Below are 22,725 nucleotides of genomic sequence, written 5' to 3' on the forward strand. Positions count from 1 at the left end.
TGTGGAACTGGGATTCCATTAAGCCTCTTTTCTTTATAAATTACCCAGTCTCAGGTATTTCTTCATAGCCATATGAAACTGGACCTAATACAGGGGAGAGAGAAGAAGAGGTGGGGAAGAAGAGAAAGATGAGGTTGGGAAAATTGTGTTACTTCACCAATTTGTGAAGGGCTAGCTTTTAAGCAGAGATGACGGATGACATTAATTTATGAGTGCTTCTTAAACTGTTCTTTGCGGTCCCCTTGGGCCTACTGATTTGGAATCTTCTGGAGCAGGGCAGGGAATTGGCAGTTGATTTCTCTGATGGACACTAAAGCTTGTGAATGATGATGCAGAGGTTTCAGATGCCCATGAAGGTCTCAGGTCCTCACGTGAATGGCTTGTGCTGTGCATACTTACACACAGTGGAGCTCTGTGCTGTTGGTTCATGCTTCTAGGTCATGCCACAAAATCCTGTCTTAGTCCAGTGAGTCCTGAACCCATTTGATCATGAGGCTCATCTGGAACTCTTGTTAAAACACAGATTTCCAAGCCAAGTTCCTAGAAATTCTGATTCAGTGATGCCAAGGTCTGTGTATTTAACAAGTTGTCCCCAGGTGATTCTCATGATCCGGCAAGGTTGGGAAACATTGCTTTAGTCAAAGTTTTTTTTTGTCTCATATGTGAAAATCTAGGAGCAGATCAGAAGCAAAGGGCAAACAAAACCCCAGCTGAAGAAGCAAAGTAATTCTCAAAGTCTTCCAGATGTTTCCCTGTTTGTGAAGCAAAATCTGGTTTCATTAGCGGCCTCACTTTCATTTATGCTTCTGGTTGAGTTAACCATTCAGATAATAGAGTTCTATGCAGAGACAATGTGGAGAATTATCACTTAGATTATCAAGCAAGAAACAAACAAGCAGGAGGCAAGAGAGGTAGGGGAAGGAAGGAAAGTAGGGAATTCTAAAATCATTTCATTAAAGAGTAACTAGAATAGATTTTGTTTTGTTTGGAGACAGGGTCTCACTCTGTCGCCCAGGCTGGAGTGCAGTGGTGTGATCATGCCTCAGTGTAGCTCTACCTCCCAGGCTCAAGAGATCCTCTCACCTCAGAATTCTAAGTAACTGGGATCACAAGCACATGCCACCATGCCTGGCTAATTTTTCTTTATTTTTTTTGTAGAGACAGGGTTTTGCCATGTTGCCCAGGCTGGACTCGAACTTCTGGCCTCAAGTGATCCCCCTGCCTTGGCCTCAAAAAGTGTTGGGATTACAGGCGTGAGCCCTCACACTCAGCCTAGAAGAGATTTTGACGTGATATAATATTATAGTATCTCTATAGAGTTCCTTCCTCCTGTCAATTTCCCAAATAATTTATCAGCTTTCTTATAGAATTATGGATCTAGTTTATAACTCATTAATTAATTTACAATTCATTGCCTAACACAATTAAACAAAGGGATCTACTAAGCCTTCTCAAATCTATACTGTTTTGCTCCAACATTCCTCCTTCCCCATGAAATATGTATTTAGGAGTTGATTAAAACACTCTTCTCCCACCAGTCTACTCAATTCCTGCTTCAGATATCAAATGTTCAACTACTGAGATTGAATAGCAAAGGAGGCAAAATTGACTTAGTTCTGAATCCATTTGGCTCTTAAGTTTCACAGAGCAGGCAGCAAGTCTTTGACTGCAAGGAATTTATTCTTCTCATTTTTACTGCAGAATTAGAAAGCTCAGCTACTGAGTTCAAATGGTGAAAATCTGGAGAGCAAGAGTTGAGAGAGCAAGAGATTACTACAGTTTTACCGTTAGTGCAGAACACAGCAACATATCAGCAAGCATTCTGCATACAGTAATGTTTGAGACCTGTGTCAGATTTGTCAGTTATTAAATATTTGAGAAAACAACAAAAGACTGTCATCTCTAAAACATTCTTTTTTTTCTAGCTGCAGCTTAAAAATCAGGCAGTGGATTGTTTTAAACATGAATGAACATGTAAAGAAAACATAGATATTTCGCATATTATGGCTCCTGACACCGTCCCCAGGGCACTTGCAGTAACCACAACACAGGGACCCTGTAACCTTGAGCTTTGACCATGTTTGAAGACTGCATAAAGCATCTTCTACTCAATCTAATCTCAGACTCGGGATTTTCATGATGCTTCCCTTTCACCTTCTCCTTTAAAATCTTTTTATCAATACCTTATCTCATTTTCACGTACAATATTCTTTACACAAGCTCAGTTCTTTCTTTATTTTCTTTTTAAAAAAGAGTAAATGCAAATAATAATTTTCTGTTTTAAAACCTTTTCTGTTTTTGACCATATCTATCCGGAATCATAGAAATACCCGGTCAGTTTGGTCTCCAAGCCTCCTAGAGAGTGAGACAGGGTCTCACCCTGTCACCCAGGCTGGAGTGTAGTGGTGTGATCACGCTTCCCTGCAGCCTCTACCTCCCAGGCTCAAGTGATCCTCCCACCCCAGAATCCTAAGTAGCTGCTACTGTAGGTGCATGCCAGCACACCTGGCTAGTTTTTCCTTATTTTTTGTAGAGACAGGGTTTTTTGTGGACCCCTCTGGGCATTCTGCTTGCAGTACATTTAGTAAAATGCAGCACAGAACGATGTGTGAAATGCACCTGCTGATGTTGGATGCTACACATGCACTGCTAAGAGTATATAGCTGTTCCTTTGGAGTGCAGAGATTGGGAACCTGAGGCACACAGAACACAGGAATCATAAATGTTGCTCAGAGAATTCTGTGGCATGGGCACTTCAGGAGGAGCTAGTTTAGGGGTGGATGGGAGGGCAGAGAATCCACGTAACCAGGATGTGAAGAGGAATTGGTCAGAAACAACATATATTTGAGAACAGATGTGGATAATGGCAGTGGGGGGCAATAGCAGTGACAAATGGCCATGGAAGGGCCACTGGGAACAAAACTTGCCTACTTCATAATTTTCTCTTGGTCTCAAATCAAAGTTATAATTAATAAGAATTTCAAGACTCAGCTCAAAGTTTAGAGACTCAAGAGAGAGATGGCTTGGAGGCAAGCATGAGTTTTGGAAATGAATTTTGAGTTCTGCATTGCTGGCTATGTGACATGGGTCCAGTTATCCAGCTTTCTTCAGCTCCCCTTCCACCATGCAGAAAATAGAGATAGAAATTCCTTAGACATGGGATCACTGCAACAATTAAATATGGTGATATCTGTAAAACTTTTAGCAAAGTGCCCGGCCCATGGAAAGCTCTAAATAATTAACCAACCCTATTATTGTTACCCTTGTTATTATATCTAGGCAATGAGTGAAGTTGTGACTTTAAGAGAATCCCATTTCTAACTGGTCAAGAACAGTCTGTTCTCCTGCAATGTGTTGTTTGTGTAATGTGAAGAAGCTCACAAACAAACGGTAAATAGGAAAATGTCATCAGTGTCACAGGAAAATCACGTTAGCTCATGCACAAATTTTCCTGGAAAAGGGGAGACAGAAAAGCAGGAAAGGAAAAAAATCTCAACTTGGCTGCTGCTATAGAAGGAGCTCTTTAAGCTATGTTTTTTAAAAATGAGAAACAAGGTTTACAGTAAGGCTTTCCTCCTCCCACCCCATGTCAAGATTTGGGCTCCCAACTCTGTGCTGCTCCGGTCTCAGGAAAAGTTGGCAACTTAAGAGTAACCACTTCCGTCCAGACTGGACTCAGCTTTTGCAGTTCTGAGCCAACCCAAGCATTGCGGCCATCTTCACCCTGGCAGTTTTATTCACTTTTAGTGTCTGTCACCAGGAATGTCCATGATATCTTCCCCAGGTTCCAATCGTTGCTTTTGCTGGTGCTCTAGCTGAAGAAATGCATGGACATTGAACATTTTGCCTCTACCCCTTCCTCATCTTTTTTTTTTTCATAAACTTTGCTATATTTGGTGCGAAATTTTACAAAATGTGAAGTTTTTGGGGGAATGAATATGTTGCTTTATTTCAAAAACACCTTAAGTGCCATAGGACCTAACGGGAGATCCATTGAGGAATTACTTACCAAACTCTCCTGCAAAATAATTCAAGACTGAAACTATAGGCTCCAGGTGAAGATCTCCCCTCCATATCACTCAGTTAATGTCAATGATTGTGGAGGAAAGTCAGGAGGAGTGGAAAGAGATTTCAGAGAAACAAGAGCAAGAAATGAGAGGAAAATACGGAAAGTGCTTCCGAGATTATCTTTCTAAAATATAGCCATAAATCGTGAAAGCATTTTATTCTATTTTGCAATTGCACACCCACAGACATTCTTTCCAGTTGACTTTTGGATTTGAGGGCTTGTGGGTCATTCACAAAGTACAGCGCGTGTGTGTGTGTGTTTGTGTGTGTGTGTGTTTCCATTATAACCTTGGTTCAACTAAAAATGAAGTGGGATTAGAGTCAACAATCTCCTTGAGTAGTCTGAGAGGCTGGAGCCAGAGCATTGTGATTTAGTGGTTAAAGCTTCTATTAAAGGAACCCTGACAAGGTCATTGTCCTCAAGAATATAGAAGTTTCAGTGAAGATAAAATTTAGGGCTTTCTGTGGCCTTTGGTATTTCTATTTTGCTATGGTTTTGTTTTTAATCCAAAGAATATTCAGGATTTACAGTTCCTGTCATCAGGAACCTCCAACAGATCGCCTTTTAAAGCATTAGCAAAGGAGTTAATATGCCTGCAAGCTCCTGTTTCAGGGTCTCAGCCTTGCTGCTCCCTCTGCCTGCAATTTGCTGTACTTGAGTGTCACATGGTGTATTGGCGAGACACTCACTGATCACCTTTCCCCAGGCACTCCCTGTCCTCTTTCTTGATTTACTTTTCTTTAAAACACTCTTACCAGTTAATGCATTCTATTTTACTCTTTTTTTGTTTATGGCTAGCAATTGATCCAGAAAAAATGTTTATAAATTTCAAGGTTATTCAAATTTAAAAGCACCAATTTCCTATTTGGTTTTTTGCAAGGTGAGAAAACACTTTTTACCGGGATAAAGAGAGAGACAAAGAGAAAAAAATGAAGAGACAGAGAGAGACAGAAAAATGTAGAGACACAAAGAAATAAAGAAACACAATTGGAGAAAATGCTTTTTTGTAAACCTTGTTCAGATCCTTCTAAATTACATACCAGAGGCCACCCTAGGCCCAAGATTAAATCATGACTATTCTTAGAAGATAGACTGAAAACATATCCTTAAAAGCCACTTTTTGCTTCACAGGTATTGAAAAGGTAACACTTTTTCCCACTCTTGAAGGCACTTTAAATTATAATTAAACCAGAGTTTCACATGGATGCTGCATGGTGGTCACTGCACTGGAAAATACACAGGCTACATGACTTTAGAGCAGGTTTGTAGAACATAAACAGTACACAGTTTTCATGGATCAGCTACAGACAATCTAGGTTAAAAAAATAACTCAAAGAGTTGCACTTGAAAACATACTCATAAAAAGGAATGAACTTCAGAAACACACAACACGCGTGAATCTCAAATGCATTAGTCTAGGTGAAAAAGTCACACTCAAAAGGTTACCTACTATGTGGCCCTATTGATATGATATTTGGACTAGGAAAAAACCATCAGGACAGGAAACAGACTAGTAGTTATCAAGGCCTGGGGCCTAAGGAGGGGATGGGTACAAGAGAGCATGAGGGACCCTGTGAACTTGTCCAAACTCATAGAAGCATACACCACTAACAAGAGTGAATCTTACTGTATGTGTATCTGCATAAACCTGACTTTAAACAAACTAAATAGCAAACAACAACAATGATGACAATAAAATGTATGCCCAATAGAAGAACCCAGTAAGAGTGGCTGTCTCTTAGATGGTGAACTGGAAGACTTGGCACAAGGGTGGGAGGAAAACTGTGAAGGTCCCACATTTTGGGACTTCTTGGATGTTATGCCATCCATACATTCTTCTCACTCAAAAATGCTAAAGTGGCAAAAATTGGATGTGTATATACACGATACTCTACTGATTCTAAATGCAAGCTTTTTCACATTTTAGTATCTCTAAACTCAGAGTGCATCTGAGTACCATGTCACAGGTTTTTTATTTCTTAGCAGTACACACAACACTGAAGTGTTTTAGATTTTTTAAAAAATAGCCTATTTTCCAGGATTGCCTGCTAGTTCTCTGTTAGAGAATGAGTTGTCAAAACTAACAAGGTAGCTAGAAAGAGCGCCCGAAGCAATTCAACTCAGTGTCCCTTAGGCAGATACTATCGTAAAATATCTAACAAGCAAAAAAAGAAAAAGAAAAAGAAAAGAAATTAAAGAGGTGCTATTCTCTTTATTTTGGAAGAGAATATCTGAATAGCCCACAAAATGAGGGAGTCACATGGCTTCTGCAGCAGCCCGAGGGGTGGAAATCAGACTGTTCCTGTCCTCGGGAAAACAATACTGAGCCACATCTGTGATGAGCCAGAAAGCAGTTTTATGTAAAAGAATATGTAAGAGAACAGAAAGAGGAAGAAGTCTTCAAAATCCATGGCACAAACCCACAGCAAATTCATCCTGAAGTTTGCACTTGTCACTTACAATGGGAAAAGACTGGAATCAAGACAGCTCTTCAAGAGGCCTGAAACCATCACGCACTGAAATCAGAATCAAGGACCTCCCTGGGTTTTACACACAGTTCCAGCTACAGAAAAGTTTCAGGATAAGTTAGCATCCACTCGTACTTTGCAGACTAGAATAAGAATTACTCACCAAAGACCATACATGACATGGAATCAGAAAGCTTCCAAATTCATATGGATGTTTGTATTACTTTGCATCTAATTTATCACCAAGCCTTTTACTAGACATTTTAACATATGTAGGGTTCCATTCTTTCCTATCCTGTTATTTGCTAAAACATTTCTAGCTTCGCCTATCCCATTTACATCCTTGTCTAACCCTCCGCCATTTTCACATAGATCTGGGGGCTTTTGAGATACGGAGGTTGGAGGAAATGGTGAAAGGCATGGGGGAGAAAGGCAAGCAGTACTTCAGGCAGGGCTGGAGGGGGAAGCCGCAAAGATGTTGGACACTTCCGGGAATCTTACAGGAGAGAAAACAGAATGTTAGTGTAGTGAGTTTTGTACATCCTTTGAAATAAAAATAAAGAATGTGGGTAATTGAAAGATTACTGTGGGCTTAATCGGATGCATTTTCTGACAGTGCCATTGCTCTAAGGCTGCACCTCATGGATCATGGTTTCAAGTGAGGCTATATTAGGGGCTATTTTCTAGGCCATGGATTAACTGTTACCCTAGACCTAAGCTGAGAGTGCATTTTCCCCATGGCAGGCAGACTTTTGGGAAAATGGTATAAAAACAAAAGAGTCAATTAAGTCCAGCCACTAATGACTGCTAGGATAATCCTGAAGAGCGGAAGAGATGTGGTAAAGACAAATAATAGCTGTTACAATGAATGGTAGAATGCAGGAGAGGTGAACTTTTGTAGTGCTGTGTGAGTTTTGTATGACAATGGTGTTTGAACCCCATTTTGAGAACTGGTGAACTCAAAATGAGTTTTCATCCAACATCTTCTGACAACCAGGTTCTAAAATATTAAGGTACTTTGAGATCAAGAGAAAGTAGGTGCAGGAAATGCCCAGACTAGTTGGAAGTTATTGCCCTATTCTATCAGATGATGTGCTGTGGCCGTGGGGTTTAAAATTAAGCAGACTTTGGAATTGCTGGTACAAGTACTCACTGCCAGAAACTTAAGAAATTAGTGGTAGATATTTTGCTAAGGCCTAGAAAATAAGAATGAGGTTAGAACATGTCTTGGAATTGCTAGAAGGATGGCAAGACTTGGAAGTAAACAGATGTTGCCGTTTATGGAGAGTTTGTTGGGCCTCACCCTAATGTTGTTTGTTGATTGTGGTCCTACATTTGTAAAAGACCAATAAGAGAGAACGACACACCATGAATTACCAGGAGATGAATTAACTGTTATATGGATGAATTTAATGGGGTACCTCTCATCACAGCTGTTCTGCCACTGCATAGTGAACATGACTAGCCCTTACCATAGTCGATCTGCTCTTGGATACTGCAAAGTTGGCAGTATTTTGTCTGTCTTAACCACAATGTAAGGATATCTGTGCCCACCATCCCATCTGTCCCATCTGTCCCTAGTAAGCAGGAAGTCTATGAGTAGGGGAGTAGAGAATCCAAAACAGTGCATTCTGACTTGGGAAGATCAAGGATGGTCTTGCTAAGATGTGAGATGTGAATTTTGAGCTGAAACTTGAAGAATAAAGTTCTGTGAGGTGACAAATACGGAGAGAAGCATCCCCAGTATAGGACACAGCATACTCTAAAATATGAATGTGTAATTGTGTTTGTTAAATTTGGAGTACATTAAGGCATCGTGTGTGTAATGCAGTTTTCTCTAAGAACATGAAAATAGTGAGCCATAGAGAGGATAGTTGGGGAGACCATGAAGGACTTGAAATACCATCCAAAGGCTGTAATTTTTTTCCCCATTTTCTCTGACATTTCTCTCCTGGCAGTAGAGTAGCCTAGTAAAATGCTGACGTTGCATGAGCTAGAATGACCCCTGACCACTTGTTTAAAAGTGATTTAACTGCCTAACCCAATACTAAGCAGTGAAAACTTGTTTGTGTCTAGGATTATAATGGCCAGACTCAGACGCCCTAGGTAAAAAGTATGTTGAGTAAGCTAATGTAAATTTTTTATGTGGGCCAAATTCTAACTGTGGCCACATTCTAAACCCCCCCCCCCATATCTCTCCCCTGAGTTAATTGAAATTAACAGTGACTCACCAACCATCAAAGGGATTCATAGGCTTTAAAAAGATGAGCCATTAATGAAGGCATCTCTATATCAGCTTCAAATTGATGTTTTAAATCTTAGTTGACTCCTAGGCATTCAAGTATGAGGCAAAGGGGATCATCATTTTTATTAAAAGAGAAATCCCCAAATCAGAACTGGTTTAATTCCAACCTAATTTTGGCTACTTAAGGAGAGTAAGAATTAAAGAAGTAACAACCAGTTTTTAGTGGATCTGAGAATGAAAAAGTTAACAGTTTTGATTTCATTGGAGCCTATTCCAAATTAGTTTATCTGAATCTTGTATTCCAGCAAAGGCAATAAGTTCATATGAAACCAGTTCTTAGCATTAAACTCATCCATTTGGTGCCCCTTCCAATTGTATGGAGTTGTCTCATGAAGTCTGGGTGAGATGTTGTCTATTGAAGTGCTTTAGTGTATTGCATGATACAAAATTACAGCTCAATAAAAATGGATCTTATCAAAATTTGAAAACCAAACTTCATACTTTTAAGAGAGCAATCGTTTCATCTGAGCCTCACCACAAACCTGTAAGTAGAATCATTCCCATTTTCCCGATGAAGAAACAGTCTCAGGTTTGAGGTAATTCCCAGTAATCACAGCATGACAACACAGATAAGGAGATCAAGCTGCTAAAATGCACCGACTGTGGTTTACTTGCTTGTTTTGACATAGAAGCCCCTAAAATATATTTCCTAAAAGATATGTTTATGTCTGTCTACCGCCATTAACCTAAGTGCCACAAAAGAAAGTTATCACACCTGTCTTATTCACGTCTCCATTCCCAAAGCCTAGGACAGTGTCTGGAAGACAGAAGGTTCTCAATATTCATTAAGTGAGTGAACCACAAAATACCATTTTATCTTGATTTGTTCTCTCCTTGGATTTCTTAGTCTTTTCTACTATCCAGAAGCTTATCATTAATCAAATGGACGCCTATATGTAGATACCCATTAGCAGGTTTTATCTCAAAAGAAAAGCAATGTGTGACTGAAGGTTTGGTTAGTTTTGTTTTCCACACAGCAGAAATGAACAAATGGGCGTGTACACTGTAAAGCCACCGTGAGAACTGAGCTGGCATGGGGAGTTCACTGTTGTGGCAATATTGTTGTGGTAATAAGCTCACGCTTATGGCTGCAGCCAGGCTTTGGGAGAGGATCTGAAAGTATTCCTTCAATTCCACTTGTCTGAAGATTGCTGGGAGGGTTCCCCACCAGCCCCTTTCATCTTTCCCTTCCCTGATTCATCTTGAAGGAGGAACTAAGCAAAGGATGAGAGCTTTCTGTGGTTGATTATGACAAAGTTCAAGGCAGCTTACTTTTAAGGAAACATAAGCCTGGAGTAATTCATTTTCCAGTAGAAATTGTCCTGAGTCATTTCATTTTAAATTAGATCCCCAGTCACAGTTAGGGATGAATTTAGCAACAAACAACATAAGGATTTTTTTCAATCTCAGTTTTATTTTCTGCAACTGTCTTTCAAAAAACCAGGAAACAACTTTAATTTTTGAAAGAAAGAAGGAAAGAAATAAAGCAAAAGATAAAAGAAACACAAAATGACTAATGTTTTGAGATTTAGGGGCAAATTCCGTGCCCTATGGCTGAGTCTTATACAATACAGAGAAGCATTGAGATGCATTTGCAAATACAGAAGCTTGTACCTTTATTTAATTGGGTTAATATGTTTATTTTTTACCCATCTGGACAGTGGGATTTAATCTCACGACATGCACACACAGATGTGCAATGACGTATATATAAGGGGAACTCTTCACAACAAATCTATGTCTCAGTGCTTTGGCCTCATCCTTCCCTGATGCAGTCTGCCTGCACTAGAAACAAGATAACACCTGTTATTCTCTCGCCACGTGTTAGGGACTCTGTAAGTGCTTTACCAGCCCATCTCACAACACTCTTCCAAATTTTCTATTTTCGTGATCTCAATTTTACATGTGAGAAACGGAGGTCAAGAGAGACTAAATAACGTCCCCAAGGTCACCCATGGAATAAAGTACAGAGCAGGAATTCTGGCGTGTTGAGCCCTAGAATTTGAGTATTTAAGCATGATTGTCTACTCCTCTATCTCCCGAAGTGTGTATCCCTGGAAAACAGGATGTTTTCTGTACCAAAAGAACACTGGAGAGATACTTCCACAGCTAAGTATGTCTCTTAAAAGTGTTTGTGCGCGTGTGTGTGTGATAACGGTGATGATTATTCCCTTAAAGCATTTTACTGTTGTTAGCTCATCATCACCTCTAGCCAATGAAACACAGGGTCCACAAAAATGCAATTTGTCTGCCCTGGTTCACCAAACGGGTAAAACTTAAAAGACAAAATTCGTCAGACAAAACTTAAAAGATAACCACGAATGTGGCTTGTGAGCAAAGTAGGGCAGGTGGCGCAGCCATCGGGGTGGAATTTTGTTGTGTTCCCTGTAGCAGCAGAAAAGCCCTACATTTGCGCACAGGAAACCCAATAACTTTGAGTAACTTTAAGCAAAGTGCCTAACCCTTCCGAGTCTCAATTTCCTCATATGTAAAATGGGAAAATAACAATTGTTCTGTCTACCTTTTCTAGTTATTGTAAGGGGGTAAAAATTGTGTCCATGGCAAACACGAAAACTCCAGATCAGTGCATTCATTTACTCAGTGTATTAGTCTGTTCTCACGCTGCTAATAAAGACATACCCAAGAATGACTAATTTATAAAGGAAAAAAGTTTAATGGACACACAGTTCCATATGGCTGGGGAGGCCTCACAATCATGGCAGAAGGCAAATGAGGAGCAAAGTCACATCTTACATGGCAGCAGACAAGAAAGAGTGTGCAGGGGAACTCCCATTTATATAACCATCAGATCTCATGAGACTTACTCACTACCACAAAAACAGTATGGGGGAAACTGCCCCCCTGACTCAATTATGTCCACCTTGCCCCACCCTTGACACATGGGGATTATTACAATTTGAGGTGAGATTTGGGTGGGACCACAGCCAACCCATATCACTCAGCCATTCATTCAACAAATATTTTTTGGGTGTGTACCCTGTGCAGGCATTAGGTCATGGGGCTACGCAATTTTAACTATAGGAAAAGATTCTGGATTTAAATGGAATTTGAGGCCAGGAGCTGTGGCTCATGCCTGTAATCTTAACACTTTGGAAGGCCGAGGTGGGTGGAACACGAGGTCAGAATTTTGAGACCAACCTGGCCAGCATGGTGAAACTCTGTCTCTACTAAAAATACAAAAATTAGCCATGCAAGGTAGCATGTACCTGTAGTCCCAGCTACTCGGGAGGCTGAGGCAGGAGAACCACTTGAACCTGGGAGGTGGAGGTTGCAGTGAGCTGACACCATGCCACTGCACTCCAGCCTGGGAGACAGAGCCAGACTCTGTCAAAAAAAAAAAAAAAAAAGGGAATTTGACTTGTTGCGTGGTTGATAACACCAGCTTATTTGACTTTCTTTTTAGGAGTCAGAGGTTACAAACGGAATTGAATATTTTGAGAAGTTCTCAACCTCTCATCTTACATTTGGCCACGGAATGCATGCAGGAAACAAAACAACCAAACTGAATGGAGAGCCCAGCCTAGATGGGGCGCATCAAGGGGAATCCTGGCTGTCAGGAGGGTGACAGCTCCTGTGTCAGCCACACTGGTGTTGTGTGCGTAGCAGAAGGAAAGCATACCCACACTGAACTGCATCCCACGCAGCCCGCACCAACTCTGCCTGTCCATGCACTGCCCGCCCACACCTGCAGTTAGCATATTCATCAGTGTGCCTGGTGTTTCCTGGTGATGGAAGGCCCTGAGGTGCTCCATTTCAGAGGTAGGCTCTGCCACCTATAGCTCTTCTTGAGCCCGTCTATTTTCTCCCATTCAGATGTACACCTTTGGATGCATGCAATGAATTTTCTGCTTTCTGTGTAGTCATTAGAGGGAGAGACCCCACATGAGGAAAATGACCATCGCAGTAAGCATGCCTATTGGCTACCTTAATTAGAAACAGGAACGTGGGCCTGAGACCAGAACAATTGCACAGAGTCCTGCCCTCAAGAGGGTTGTCCTTAGAATTTCGTATTCTGTGGTTGTCATCTTGATATTCTTAATCTTTGGCTTTGTGTTTTGTAAATAAAATTTGATGAGACAGGGAAGCAAGCACTGAGGCTGAGGGCTTGGAGGTTTGGTTTACACAGGGTCCTCTTCGGGACATATTCTTGGCCTTCCTACTCTCTGGAGTTCTGGCTCCTGCTCGGCCTCCTCCTCCTCCCTGCCCCCACCTAGCAACTGCCCCTGGTGGGGACCTAGGCACAGGCATGGAGATGGTCAGATGTCTCAAGGCAGCAGCACCATGGTGCATTGGCGGGGTGACTTGGTGGAGGTGAGCCTCTCACCTGCCTTGACTGCATGTTACAAGGGTGACAATACCTAGGGGGTCATCCATCTGCCTGGGTCAGGGGAAGTGGATCCAGGGAAGGGAGGGGGATCATGGTAGCCAGTGCACACGCTCAGGCTCTGAAGACCTCTGTGGGCTTGTGAGGGTCTGCACTGGCCCTGCGGGCAGTGACACTAAGTAGGAACTATAAAACACCATAACAGATCAAAAGGGAGTGGAGTTGGGGGAGAAACGCTTGATACTTTAATTCCTGACACTGCTCCCTGCTTTCTGCACAGGGGCCCCCACAATTGTACTTTGAACTGGGCCCGAAAAATGATATAGCCAAGCCTGAGTGAGAAGCTCATTTCTGGGATTCTAGAGACTTGACTCATTGTTTTTAAATAGACAAACAATAATTGTATATAATTAGAGGGTACAATGTGGTGGTTGAAATATGTATACAATACAGAATGATGAACTCAAGCTAGTGGGAACATTCAAAATCGATTGTCTCCGAAATTTTGAAATACAGATTACATTATTATTAATTATCTGACTTCATTTTTTAAAAAACGCTCACAGATTGAGAGCAAAAACAAACAAAACACAATGCTGATAAAGACGACCTATCTCCCCAGTGAAGGGGCAAGGGAATAAAAAAGACATGAAAAAAAAATTGACCGCATGCCCTTTCCAGACAGGAGCAGGGCTGGAGCTTCGGGGACACCACAGAAAGTCTGTTTTGTTGTTGTTGGGGACGCAGGATGGTGAGCAAAGAACATCTTTGTTTTAGAGATGAGGGAACGTAGGCGCAGAAAAGTTAGCTGGCTCACCCCAGACACTGAGCAAGTGCCAAACTTGAGTCGGTGGCACTAAATCTTTACAAGGGGAGAAAAATGCTCAGGAACCCTGGTCCTGACAAAAATCATTTTTATTAGAATGTCACTTAAATATGTAAAAACCTAAACCTAAGTGTGACCTCTATAGCTGCAAAGCTTATGCAACTGTAAACTCAAAATATATTCGCACATTAAATACAAACGAAACTACAAAGTTAATTAAATTCAAATTAACAAAAATACTGTAATCGAGGGCATTTTGCTCAAATTAAATCAAGTTGATTTAATTAACTTGAATTTATTTAATGTTTAATTTAATTGTATAAATATAGTTTCATGGTTTGTTCTGTATTAAGTATTTCTAAATTTTGACTTACGCATACATGGGGAACTCATGAACACATGGACATAAAATAATGTTAGCGATTTCAAGATATTTTTAAATATTTTGTTTTATTTTATTATATTATTATGACTACATTTCCCATTTAGGATCATCGGACCTCATGCTTAATAAAAATCGCCACTTTTGATGGGGAGTTGCTTGGTCACTTTATAAAATTGTGTTGCTCAATTGAAGATGAATTTTATGATGACGACACTAACAAATCTGCTCTAAATGAGTATCTAAGCCAATTATTTCTGGACTTAGGACTGGAGCACTTCCATATTGAAAATTTACTACTACACTTTCCACTCATGAAATGTTGTTAAGTATTATAATAGTTGAATATAAAGGGTAGTGATTACTTACCAACCAGTTTGGAGGTAATGCAGTATTTAAATATAGGTTAGGGCTACACCATATCAGCCCAATATCAGTCTTGCCTGTCACAGAAATTTATCCTGCCCTTGGCCATGGCCTTTCCAGTCATTGCTCATTGATGAATGTACATAAATATGCCTGTGTATGCGTGAGTAGCATAGTGTGAGTCTGTGTGCTGTGTATATGCAGATAGATGTATGTACGTGTGTATATAAATTTGTATGTGTATATGTAAATGTTAGGAAATTTGGCAAATGGGAGGTAAAATTTTAAGGCTCACCAATAATCTCGCTAGTTAAAGTTTTTCTTCCGCACATAGTAGGCACTCAAAAAAAAAAATGGTAGTTGGCCAAGTGCAGTGGCTCACACCTGTAATCCCAGCACTTTGGGATTGTGGATCCAAGGCTGGTGGATCACTTGAGCTCGGGAGTCTGAGACCAGCCTGGGCAACATGGCAAAACCCTGTCTCTACTAAAAATACAAAAATTAGCCAGGCATGGCGATGGACACCTTTGGTCCTACTGGGGAGGCTGAGATAGGAGGATTGCTGGAGCCCAGGAGGCAGAGGCTACAGTGAGCTGAGATGGTGCCACTGCACTCCAGCCTGGGAGACAGAGACCCTGTCTCAAAATAAACAAAAACAAACAAACAAACAAAGTACTTATTAATCTTGTGTCACCAGATACTCTTTTTCTTAAATATTACTTTTTCTTGGTCCAGGATTTCCTGTCAAATCCTAGCCAGTAAAGCATGTTATCCTATGTTTTAACTATCTCAGGTTGGTAAAAATAACGTATACTTTGCTTTTTTTTTTTTCATTTGGCCAATATTGACCTAATACTTACTGTGACTAAGTGAGAAGTGCAGAGCATTTTATAACATTACATTCCTCTATAGTTGTTTTAGACAGTGACCAGAATTTTGCATGGGAGGTAATTCCAAGGAGTGCTAGCAAGGTTGGAGAGGTGAGAGCATGGAGGGAACGGAAGCCAGTACAGGGTGCATTCATGAACAGTTTCTTCTATTGGCAGCCAGGCCTCCACTCCACTGGGAACCTCTGAGAAAGGATGTAGAGCCTGAGAGTTGCCCCCCTACCTCCCACAGGGGCCATCAGGCTGTAGCACTTACCCGCTCCTCCCTTTGTTGGTTAGAAGTCCTGACTTCCTGGCACTCCGGTCTGCCTCACTCACGTGTTGAACGTGACTTGGTGGCCAGGAAGCCCCTGCAAAGACAGGCAGGGAGCCTGGAGTAAGAAGACATCAGTGTTCACAGGGAGAAGGCGTGCCAAGGGGGGTTGAGTGTGGTGCCAGCACCCCTACAATACTCATTGCAAATCTGTTGTTATGCATATTTTGATGGGTGAGGAAGTGGAGTCCCGGAGAAGTTAAATAACTCTCCCAGGGTCATAGGGATAATGAGTACAGGAGCTGGGATTCGAACATGGCCATCCGCTCACAGAGTCTGTGCTCTTAACCACTGCAGTGATAATCAAAATGAATTTTATTCCTCTATGTGTTTTTCTCCAAAATATTCACTTCAAAACACAAACAGGGCTAGGCGCAATGTCTGATGCCTGTAATCCCTGCACTTTGGGAGGCCAAGGCAGGTGGATCACTTGAGGTCAGCTGCTTGAGACCAGCCTGGCCAACATGGCGAAAACCGGAGTCTCTACTAAAAATACAAAAAATTAGCCGAGTGTGGTGGCAGCACCTGTAATCCCAGCTACTCAGGAGGCTGAGGCAGGAGAATCACTTGAAGCCCGGAGGCAGAGGTTGTAGTGAGCCAAGATCGTGCCATTGCACTCCAGTCTGGGCGACAAGAGCGAAACTCCATCTAAAAGAAAGAACGAGCCTGTAATCCCAGCACTTTGGGAGGCCGAGACGGGTGGATCGCAAGATCAGGAGATCGAGACCATCCTGGCTAACATGGTGAAACCCCGTCTCTACTAAAAAATACAAAAAAATAGCCGGGCGAGGTGGCGGGCCCCTGTAGTCCCAGCTACTCGGGAGGCTGAGGCAGGAGAATGGCGTAAACCCGGGAGGCGGAGCTTGCAGTGAGCTGACATCCGGCCACTGCACTCCAGCCTGGGCGACAGAGCGAGACTCCGTCTCAAAAAAAAAAAAAAAAAAAAAAAAAAAAAATGAAAGAACGAAAGAAAGAACGAAAGAACGAAAGAACGAAAGAACGAAAGAAAGAAAGAAAGAAAGAAAGAAAGAAAGAAAGAAAGAAAGAAAGAAAAGCATAAACGGATCTTAACTCTGCACACTTCATAATTTGCAGAAGCAGAAGTCATTTGATAAACATCAGACCCTTAATAATATGTATTTTGCTTTTCCATTGTCTCTGAACAATCATTTCTGAGTGTGTTTCCGCTTTTTCTTGGATGGTTCTCTGAAATAAAGTCTAACACCTTTCTATTAAGACTGAAAGCAAATTGTTCAAAGAGAAACAAACAATTGTGACTGCTGAGTTTGAAAGAGCAGAGAAACTATGCTACCGTCAGAGTTGGCACTGTGTCCCCCAAGGATCAGGAAATGGAACTGGGCATCTCCCAAGATGAGTATTATAGTTTATTCATAACATTTGCATAAAAGTAAAAGGGAGAAAGGCATAGAGCTAACAATAGCCTCAGAGTCCAGGTGACAAGGACTTTGTTGTGAAACGAACTGGTCCTCCTGGCCCTTGTTAGTAACTCCCCATCCATGAACAAGATCCAAGACAGACAACTTTCAGGGAATGCCATCTGGAGTGAACTGTGGGACATGGAGGTTTCCTGGATCTATGACTCGTAAATCAAAGTCCTGGAAGTAAGTCACGTCTATTTCAACTGTTTCAACCTGACTTTCCCATGCACTAGAAGGCCTTGTGCCCGCATTTCAAATCTATTCATCGTGTTCACGGCTACGTCTGTCAGGTGATGTAACCAACATGACAACAGCACAAGTCATGGTCCCAACTGCAAAGAATATTTCCATGTTGTAGGAAATTGTATGGAGATATCCATTTATATCAAGTAGGTTATGTCTATAGAGTATAGTCTTCCTGCCCTGGCCTGCCTATTTCCAGGCCTCTTCCTACCTGTAAATTCTTCTGCACCAGGGAGGTTTGTGGGACGGTAGGAACCTGAAGCTTTTAAAGTTGGTAATTCAACTCTTCTTGCCTTTGTGAAAGCCTGGGTGGACTGAAATTTTCTGGATGTCCTTGATACAAAGGACTGTAAGGAGTCTTATCCTTCAGGGCAAAAAGATGGAAGCACGGGCTTCCCCCAGACCAACAAGTGGGTTAAGTTCCAGAGTTGTTGGTGAAACAGGAACCTACAGGCCTGTCTCTGGAAGCACCCTAGTGAGTTTGCAGGGCCTCTGAGGGAATGTGGTGGTGCTGGGCTTCTAGGAAGGCTGGAGCCCAAGCACTGAAGATTCAGCCTCACGCATGGTCCAAAAGCGGAGATCTGCCACCCAGACCCTTTTGTGTCTGGAAATCACAGACCCTTTTCTGCCTCTGAATACCAAACACAAGCCTCTCAGATTTTTTTAAAAATATAGAGGAGAAGTCACAGGAGTGACTCAAAATGACTTTCTAGCCTGCCCAGCGAGGGAGGATGAGGTCAGTTTGAAGCAATTTTAAAGGTATTTCTTGACTGCTTGAGTCTGTAGTTTCACATTCAAGACAAAATAATAATGTGCAACGCACACTTCAGTGTGCCACAGGGCCAAGTACAGTGTGCGGAACTCTCCTAATATCCCCACAGAACTCTGTGAACTGGGTGGTTTTGTTTTTGCCACCTCCAAATGAGGACAATGAGGCCTAGAGAGTTCTGGTCTTTGCTCAAGCTAATGCCTCATCAAGGTGAGATGTGACACAGGCCGGTGGATTCCAAAGCCTGTTTGCTTAACAGGACCCTGTGAGTCTAACTTGTGAAACAATTAGGACACCAGCTATCAGGGTATATAGGTAAGAATCCAGTTCCTTTCAGCAGTGAATGTTGGAGTATTTCAGAGAAAGCAAGACCCATGTGGACTCAAAGAAGGAATATAAGCCTCAGGAGGGCTGATGACTTGATTGATTTTGTTCAACAATGTTTCCCATGTGCCTAGAATAGGGCTTGGTCCATAGTAGGGGCTTCATAAATATTTGATAAGTCAGTGAAAGAATGATTGACAGGAGTCTAGAATTCTGTCTTATATGATGAGATGAGAGGGCTTTAAATAATCCAAAAGAAGGAAGAAAGCCATTCCATGGCCATTATTAATATTAAAAAGTAAAACAAAACAAAACAAAAACCAGGTACTGGCGAGATTGTGGAGAAAAAGGAATGCTTTTACACTGCTGGTGGGATGGTAAATTAGTTCAACCATTGTGGAAGACAGTATGGGAATTCCTGAAAGACCTAGAGGCAGAAATACCATTTAACCCAGCAATCCCATTACTGGGTACATACCCCCCAAAACATAAATCATTCTGTCAGAAAGACACATGCACATGTACATTCATTGCAACACTATTCACAAGAGCAAAGACATGGAATCAACCTAAATATCCATCAATGATAGACTGGATAAAGCAAACGTGGTATATATATGCACCATGGCATACTATGCAGCCATAAAAAAGAATGAGATAATGTGCTTTGCAGGAACATGAATGGAGCTGGAGGACATTATCCTTAGCAAACTAACACAGGAACAGAAAATCAAATATTGCATGTTCTCACTTTTAAGTGGAAGCTACATGATAAGAACACATAGACACATGCGGGGAAACAACACACACTGGGGCCTGCCGGAGGGCAGGGTGGGTAGGAGGAGGGAGAGCATCAGGAAGAGTAGCTAGTGGATACTGGGCTTAATACCTGGGTGATGAGATGATTTGTGCAGCAAACCACCACGGCACACATTTACCTGTATAACAAACCAGCACATGCACTTAAAAGTTGGAAATAAAACAATAAAATATCAATAATTTTTAAAAAGAAAGAAAGAAAGCCATTCCAAATGGGGTGAACAACTCTTTTCCAAATCACCTTGCAAAATAATTAGGGATTTGTGTGAAGGAACGCTACTTGACAGCATCCCAAAATGGGCTCATTATCCTTGCTTGTCTGCTCTTACAAGCCCTGATCACTACAGTCAAGGAGAAGGAATTCTTTCTGATTCTAGAATGCAGATAGACTCCATTAGAACAAGTAGTATTTTGGGTAAAATAAAGAAGAGATAAGCTGAGGTAAATACCTAGACTAATGACAAGAGAGCCTTATGTTTAGCATAGACTTCTAGTTTGGTGTTTTTTAGCATATAACTGCTCATTATGTCTTCATTAAAGCATTTCAAGGGATCCCCAGGTGAATTATAATGATTAAAAATAATGCAAAGCAAAAACCTTTTGGATCTATGTCAGTGAACGAAAACACTCCTCTTAAAAGGGGAGAGTGGCTCAGTTCCAATATTCTCATGGAACAGTCTTAAGAAGAAGGGAAATCTGTAATAGGCAATTTTTAGGGTAGAAGATTGATATGGTTTGGCTGAGTCCCCACCCAAATGTCATCTTGAATTGTAGCTCCCATAATCCCCAAGTGTCATGGGAGGGGCCTGGTAGGAGGTAATTGAATTATGGGGGCAAGTTTTTCCCTTATTGTCCTCGTGATAGTGAGTAAGTCTCATGAGACTTGATGGTTTTATAAAGGGCAGCTCCCCTCCACATGCTTTCTTGCCTGCCACCATGTAAGACATGCCTTTGCTCCTCCTCTGCCTTCCACCACGATTGTGAGGCCTCCTCAGCCATGTGGAACTGTGAATCCATTAAACTTCGTTTTCTTTTTAAATTACCCAGTCTCGGGTATTTCTTCATAGCAGTATGAAGGTGGACTAATACGAAGATATACGGTAATGTGAATTTAAGAAGACTCATCTTTAAATAAAACTGTCAGGCAACAATGTAACATGGCTTTATTTCTGTTTGACTGCAGGAGCACGTGAGAAATAGACACCTTAAGGGATTTTCTCCAAGACAGGAGATCCAAGCCTCCTAATGTCCATTCTCAAATCTATTCAGAGATTATTAGGTGACCAAATAAAAAGGGAAAATTACCATTTAACTTACAGGACAGTCTACAACTGAAATTAATAGTGAGATCAAAAAAAGAAAAAACAACCAAAATATTGCTCATCTTTTATATGAACTCAAATACCTTCTGGCTTCTTGAAATGAAAAGTCTGACATTTTTCCTGGCAGTATTGCTGAAAAGATAAGACAAATGGAAATTCCTGAGATGATCTGGGATACTTATCAGGAGGAACAGCTTCAAGGGAAACGTCTGCTTTCTCTCTCTTGGAAATTACGAAACTATTGACAGACAGAAACACGTTGGTATTTGATAATAAGAAGGCAGCATGTATCATAATATTCTAGGGCATATCTGTTCAGTGTAAAAAGAAATTGATCTGCATAATAGTCAAGAGTCATTACATCACTGTTCCCTGCCTTCCCACTCCCTAGTTACCCGCTGTGTGGCCACAGAGTGGCTGTAAAATGGCCCACTGTGCTATTTATGTCCATTGCAGTCAGTGTTCCTTTGATTTAAACCTTGAGATTCACAAACACCAGAAGAGGGAATGTTGGTAATGATGATCACTGTCTCAGGAAATAGTTTACAGTGACAGTGGATTCTATTTCAGTTTCTGGACTCTAAGGTAGTGTTCACCCCACTGAGGCCACCTATGGGATTAACATTGGCAGTGCCCCAAATACACTGTGTATACTTTCTGGTTCTTACCCAGCATCAAATTCAATCCCAAAAAGCAAACACTCATTTCACTTACTCACTTCCTTAAGACTCAGTGCGAACTTGGAGCATATTTTCCTGCTGCAAGATTTCAAGTTTTTATTGGTCCTAGAGGGGCCAGAAAAGCTACAGAAAGGCCTTTGCTTGCAGTACCAGCTTCAAAACCTTTCGGCTAAAAGCAGGAAAGTCAAAAGCATCAAATACAGTCTTATAAAGGCTATTTTGATTTAGAGAAAGCTTTTGAATTTGCGTTCAGATGTGAATCCTGATGGCAAGATTAACACTGTTTATGTAGAGAAAAACCTGCATGGAGGTGAGACGAGTGCCCGTTTTTGGTGAGAATGGCAGGATGTGCTACATGTAGATTGGGTTAACTATGTTGGCCTCTCTCTGCTACTCTTCCGCTTAAAACATTTCACGGGTTCTCTATGGCACTAACGCATATTTATCAGAATTCTGTTGGTAGCAAGGCACAAAAACCTAACCTAAAAAGCTTTAGCTTGAAAGTATGTTTATTGGTTCACATGGCTGAAAATTCCAGTGCATGGGACTGGTTTCAGATGGATCCAGGAGTTCAAATAATACTGCCAAGATTTTCTCTGTCTCAGGGTGAAGTCTGGGCAATCTTTGTGCCCGGGGTGCAAGATTTGCGGCAGCAGGTCATGCAAGTACTGACTCTGCTCTAGCAGGGCCCTAAGAGACAGAGCCCATGTGCACAGCCTTGCCTTCTTAAATTTGCACTGTAGGCATCTTGCCTGCCTTACCCTGGACCCTCTTTTTCTCTTAACTCTTATTTTCATGTTGCTTTCTTTCTCGGGTGAGTTCTTCTCGCTCGGTGAGCAGAAGCTCGCCAAAGCACCAGGCACGGTTCTACCACATGACCAAACTTTTTCCTTGTCACATCTGCCTCCCTAAAACTCTTTTTCCATTTATTTCAGGAAATAACAACCCCAGGACTTGGGTCATAGGCTCTTATTAGCCCCGCTTGAGTGTGGAAGAGTTACCCAATAGAATGTACTCCCCAAACTGTTTCCTTCTCCTCCTGAGCACACAGCTAAGCACATTTCCCAGGTGCCCTGCATCTAGGTCTGGTCATGTGCCCAGGGCCAGGGAGGGAATGTAAGTAAAAATGAAGGCCATCTCCTCCAGACCTGGACCCCACTCCACATTC

This window comes from Macaca thibetana, chromosome 15 (genome assembly GCF_024542745.1).
Source record: "Macaca thibetana thibetana isolate TM-01 chromosome 15, ASM2454274v1, whole genome shotgun sequence".
In the NCBI taxonomy this organism is placed as follows: domain Eukaryota; kingdom Metazoa; phylum Chordata; class Mammalia; order Primates; family Cercopithecidae; genus Macaca; species Macaca thibetana.